This window comes from Solanum dulcamara, chromosome 3, assembly GCF_947179165.1.
Source record: "Solanum dulcamara chromosome 3, daSolDulc1.2, whole genome shotgun sequence".
Taxonomy (NCBI): Eukaryota; Viridiplantae; Streptophyta; class Magnoliopsida; order Solanales; family Solanaceae; genus Solanum; species Solanum dulcamara.
Window position 1 is genome coordinate 30,545,860 of NC_077239.1, and position 6,289 is coordinate 30,552,148.

The 6,289-nt window shown below is 32.5% G+C and overlaps 1 long non-coding RNA gene across 5 annotated transcripts; it reads right to left on the reverse strand.

Annotated features, from left to right (window-relative positions):
- Positions 1-1,130: 1,130 nt before the first annotated feature.
- LOC129882502 (uncharacterized) lies at positions 1,131-4,786 on the reverse strand. Of its 5 annotated transcripts, none has more exons than XR_008765783.1 (6): positions 4,222-4,786; positions 3,035-3,125; positions 2,405-2,568; positions 2,112-2,292; positions 1,861-1,892; positions 1,131-1,593 (listed from the first exon to the last, which is right to left on the reverse strand). It is a non-coding gene; the product is annotated as an uncharacterized LOC129882502 (long non-coding RNA). The 5 variants fall into 5 exon arrangements; XR_008765782.1 differs by lacking the exon at positions 4,222-4,786 and adding an exon at positions 3,790-4,211; XR_008765784.1 differs by lacking the exon at positions 4,222-4,786 and adding an exon at positions 3,439-3,762.
- Between the last annotated feature and the right edge of the window lie 1,503 nt (positions 4,787-6,289).

Sequence of the window (6,289 nt, forward strand, 5' to 3'; positions counted from 1 at the left end):
TTTCGAGTGAATACACTGAATTGTCAAGAATATTATATCCAAAGACAAATTACAATATTTTTTAGATTCTACACCAAAAAAGATTTGATTCTAAGTCTTAATAAATATTATTATTAATTCTTCATTTTCCCGTAGCTTTTCATCACCTTAGACATGAATCCTCAGATGGCAGATCTATTGGAAGAGCATAAATATTTTTTATTATTTCATTCTCTATATTTATCTTTTCAAAAAGTGTTATAAATAATTCATCAATTTTGAAAGTTCTTCTCCTGTTCAAGGTATCTACATGTTTCATTGTTTTTGTTTCTCACTTTGGTTAAAACTTCATTTCTTTATGACTTTTGATCTCAGGTTTTGAATATAATATTTATTTCTTTAGGATCTGATTAATTCGAATTCATTAGCTACTTTGAGGAGTAATTCGCTGACTCGATTTCCAGAGTTTCAACGCCAAAATTTTGATAAGGAGGTGAAAAATGGTCACACCACAACTTCTGAAATATCTGAATTTCGTTTTGGGACATCACCCCTAAAAATGGATCTTTTAAGCATTGGAAATTCTACATAGATCAAAGTCATAGATTTTATCAATTTGAGAATTCTACACTTTGTTTGGATGATTGTTACATATTGGTTCATAATGTATTGTATTGTATTATTTTAATAAATAATATTACATCGTTCTTTGTCGTTACATAATATCACACATCCATAATCCTTGAATGAAAAACCTACTAGAAAGGTAGGATACGAAGTAGAGCTACTGTAAAAAGGTTGCGTAAAAGATGAAATATAATTAATAAATAATAAATAAAGACAAAATGAGAAAAATATATTAAGGTAACGACACGATCACACCAAATCGATCGTAAAATAAAATGGATCTTTTCATCGTTATCTAATAATGAATTTAAACAATATGATACAATGAAATTAAGTAACAATCAAAATAAATATTGTATTTAAACTAACAATACAATATAAACAACTATCCAAACAAGGTGCTAGTCTATATTAGTCTAATGATTAAACCAAACTCTTAAATAACATATCCTTACTTCAACCTAATGAACAAAAACATCAATAAACATGTACACTGCTTTGCCAAAGAAGTCAAGAAATAAATGGCACACTAAGTCCTCGTAGCAAAAATTTATTTAACTCGGATTATTCTAAGCAATGATCAATATTACAATTGAGATTTATCATTCTCTGTTTTCATCAGTTTTAAAACTTTTTCTAGATTTGCAATATATGGTAAAGAGGAATACATATATCATTTTGCGTAATTTTCAACTACTTCAGATAATGAAAAGTAAAATATCAATACCTCACTCAAGGATAGTAAAACGGTCAAATTTATATTTATTATCTTCTCCTTCCCTTACTCTTATAAATCAGATCACAGGTTCCACGCGACCAACCCCGCAAGCTCTTTAACCCTCAGAATATAATGTTGTTTCAAGCATGACACTCACAATTGTAGTGAACTATTCCTATGTCACCATTTAATTTGAAGTGGCAGCAGCGTCTATGTAAGTCTTAGTTTGGCTTTCTGACTTTTCTTTTCAACTTTTCAGATAAAGGTATCTGCAAAAGAAAGTGAAACTTATAGTCAGTAATCGGTGCATAATACATCAGGAATTAATCATAATTGTTATTTAAGTAAATCAAAGCCCAAATATATAGTACGTTGTATACTACTCGAATGTGTCGTAGATTCTTACCGACACCTATAGCAAGAGGCAAGAAGTGTTGGATACGGGCCTAATATCAATTAATTACAACTGATTCATTTATAACATATAAAAAATCTCCGTCATTAAAAAATCTATGCAAGACTTCACCATTAAATACCTTGAACATAATTTTAAGCCATTGAATTCCCCCTGCAACAAAAGTAGATTCCACTTGATTATGCAATGGATCGTTCAAACCATTGAATTTCACTTATTCTAATGTAAGTCCAATGATGTTAAAAAAAATTCTATATTGTGATTAAGAGGTATAAGAAGAAAAGAATTAGCGGAACGTGAAACTTTGCACCTTCAGCTGTTGTTCACAAACATAAGTGTATCAAATTGCTTGTGAATGAAAAAGCTATATACCTGTCTGTCTGGAAGTAATTTGTGTCATGTTCTTGATATCTGTTTAGTGTGTGCTTGGATTTAGAAGTTTGATCTGGTAATTCTGTTACTATTACTGGTGCTTCTCTCAATGTTGCTGTGCCTTTAAATTTTCAGGTTCACCAAAAGTGTTTCATCCACAGGACTATGTAGTGATTTTTTTCTATAGCACAGGAGAAATTAAATGAATATCATAAAAGTGCTTCAGTGTTATAATGACTCGTAAGTTGGGCACAAATTCAAAGTACAGGGTACAGAGTTCTGGAAGTACTAACCAAATGTAAAAGAGATTAAATAAATCTCACAATCAAAAAGTTGATATTTACTTTTGACAAAGAAAGAGGAACAAATAAATCTCACAATCACTTGGTTCATCTTCCTGCTTCTCATGAGGCCTGATATGTTGTAAATTCCATTTAAACACTTCATCCTTCACTCTCTGGAGAAAAAGAATAGGACTAAATTAACAAAAACTTCATTCAAAGAATAGCCAATATTCTCATAAGCATGGCAGCGACTCAAATAATGAATATGTTGTTTGTGGTTAGATAGTGATTGAACTTTCTTCGAGGAAGTACCTTTGTGAGAAGATCAACATCTTTTTGATCTGTGGGGACTTTATGTATCCAACATCATTAAAATTGAAATAATATTCTAATTCTTTTCAGCACACACACCACCATAACGAATCTAAATTGATATAGTGAAAAAGCATATTCTTGAAAGGATCCACGCAACCACCCCAAGACAAAAAGAGAAAATAGAATGAGGAAGCAGGCCAAGAAGAGAAGTTTCTATATGAAAAGCATCCTGGTGTAATTAAAGAGGAGGAATATGTAATGTTTGAAATATTATTACTTCCATAATCTCTATTAGCCTTGTAAGGAGTGCTCATTAAACTCAACTGTTACTAACGGGTGATCCTGGAGCCAGTTACTTTCATGTATGTTCCTCTGTAGTTTTTTCCTTGTCTTCTCGTAGCTCAGAAAATACACTCTGCAACAAATTTAGCATGTCAAAGAAAGAGCCTGAAGTTATATCTAATAAAATTAATCTTGTGCAACCTATTAATATGGTAAAGAGGAAGTGCCAAAGGAAACTATAGGGGGCATAACCAAGAAGGGTAAGAGAAAAATGCCAAAAGCATTAAGGAAAAGGAAAATATATGTAGGACATGTTTACATTGATAAGATACTAAGAGAGTATGTAGCAACCTTTAAATGCTTTCTACATCTACCTTTAAGTAAACCACGTTGTAACCAAAGGCTTGATAAGTCGAGAATTTAGATAACATAAAAGAAAAACTTACAAATCATTGAAATAAAATATCACTTGAGCCAGATTGTCTTTTTACAGGAAGAAAATTTCCATGATTGTAAAATATTGTAAATTTTCATAAGCATACAGCCGCGCACGCTCAGACACTCTCTTTCTTTGCCTTTCTTCATACTTCAAAGTCTTTTTTGTACTATATGTAAGCATTTAGATGAACAAACTCCAAGCACAGAATTAGCGGATACAAGAGAACCCTTGCAAGATTTGAAAAAATCATTATGGAATGCACTATTGGTCTAAATGAAGCAGACTTCTCTAATACTAATGTTGACTAAAATCTGAAACGGAGAGGAATAAGTCTGAAAAGTATAAAAGATAAACTTACAAATCATTTAACTGATTAAATGTCGCACTGGAAAAGTTTCATAATTAGCACAAGTTATTTCAAAATTTTGCAGGTGCGCCATAAAATACTCATGATTGTGATCAACAGTTCAGGAATTGAATAGATGAAGCAGTTGCTCTTTCTGGCGTGATGAATCGAGAAAGCAAATTTCGATAGGAATAAGAGAATTGTTGTTGCCGTCGTTGAAGAGTTGCAAGAGGTGACCCAACGGGTTTAAAGGTAAAGAGAAAGTAGTAAAAAAAACCTAAAAGTACAGAGAAAAAGATAAAGTAATTTCCTAATTTTCAAGTGGCAATTCAATATTCTAAGTGGAAGTCAACAAATATAGCCTATCATTCTTTTTGTCTTCTGGCAAGTTAGGTTAATGTCATCTTCTATAAATTGGTTCGATGATGTATTTGAGAAATGTACCCCTTATCCATACTCACTCAAGAGTTGAAAAGAACAGCCCATCCAGCATATATTCTAGCTAGCTATATATATGGATATTGCAGCTTCACATGTGCTATGGTACTGTGCTACGCCTTTAACATCGGCATGGGATGGGGTAAAAAAACATGTCTTTACTGTACAAAATCTAAAGAAAGTGCAGACGCTTTTGAGAGTGAGGCTAGAGAATTCCTAGAAAAAGTAACGTCTTGATAAAGAGCTACAGAGATGTCAAAATTCAAGTGAACATGCTGAAAGAAAGAAATGGTTGCCTCTCGAACTATAAGCTTCGTAAAAGAATTGATAAGCTGAGAAAAGCTATGATGCAGCATCTACAAGGCCTGGTGTTCAGTTCGGGAGTATCTCTGAAACCCCAAGCAATTAGGCCGTGCACACTCAGACACTCTCTTTCTCTGTCTTTCTTCGCATTTCAAAGTCTTTTTGTACTATGTAAGCATTTAGATGAACAAACTCCATGTGGTGAATTTAGTGGATATAAGAGAGCCCTTTCAAGATTTGGATAAATTATTATGGAATGCACTATTATTCTAAATGAAACAGACTTCTTTAATACTAATTTTGACTAAAATCTGAAACGGAGAGGAATAAGTCTGAAAAGTATAAAAGATAAACTTACAAATCATTTAACTAATAAAATAACACACCAGAAACTTTAATCTCCAATAGATAAAATATTTGACAAAAATCTTATTCCAAAGGGCAAATGATCTGCCAAGCAGCTATCATCAATATGAGTTTTCCAATCTTACTTTTCTTATCATTTAAAAATCCTTCCTAAAGAATGTAGTTCGAAACTCTACTTACAATGCTGAATATAACATCTCTATGTCACCATGAGATAACCAAATGAATACAAAATAAGTAAACTATAAGATATTAAATTTTCTTGCAACTTAAACTTAACCATTTAAAATATCATGTAAAATTGTAAATTAACTGTGAGAATCATGTGGCTAGAAGAATGTTAAACTGAAAACTATCATCTTGTCAAGATTAATTGCCACATGAAATGCTATAGAGTATGAAATATGTAGAGAAAAATTTAAAATTATCCTTATTCTTTAACATGGAGGACTAAAAATTCTTATTGTGTGATACATTGGTACAATTATAGTCTTTCCTCAACAAATAGTATTTTTCTCTGTAACGATCCAAAATGGGCCATGGGTGGCACCTACACTTAACCTCCTAAGTGGGAGAACCAACGATACAAACCCAACTTATAAAATATGACAATAATGTGGAAGCTCAATTTATGAGAGTAAGAAATAATAAAACCACTAAACTCTATTACATTCATTTTTCCAAAATCTGAAAGTCATCACATCAAGGACATCTAATTCTAAAATACTAAGTCTGGAAATATCAAACGCTAGAATAAATAACATAGTTCGTGTACGAAAACTAAGGACATTGTGTCATGATTGAGAGAATCCAACACGAGCTAGAATAAATAGCTCACCCTGGAACCTGATGTGCTGGACACTGACTATAGCTGAGGTCGAGTTGAAGTCGATGATACTCTCGCTGCACTCCACAAAATAAAATAAAGAAAAATACAAGTAAGGGCCAGTACAGGGCAACATGTACTGAGTAGGTATCATCGAACGACTCAAAATACGAATCAATATGCATAAAGTAATAGCAGAAAATCAACTATAACACTTAATAGGTAGCAAGCAACAAGATCAAGTGACAACACAATGAAACAATTACGTAACCAGTCAACAATATCAAGAGTATACATGAGGACTCATGAGGCCTCAGGCCTCCACACCACGGTCTTTTGAAAAATGAGTTATTTGAGATTGGGTAGTATTAAGTCATTTAATTTATTTTTCTTTAATATTACCGTGCTGAAATATGACACCTGATCCAATAATATCGTGTCGGCTCGTGAAACCCAATCAAAATATATCTTGTCAGCTCGTGACACCCAATCCAAATATACCATATCGGAATGTGACACCCGATTCAATAATATATGTCAGCTCGTGACACCCGATCCAAATATATTATGTCAGCTCGT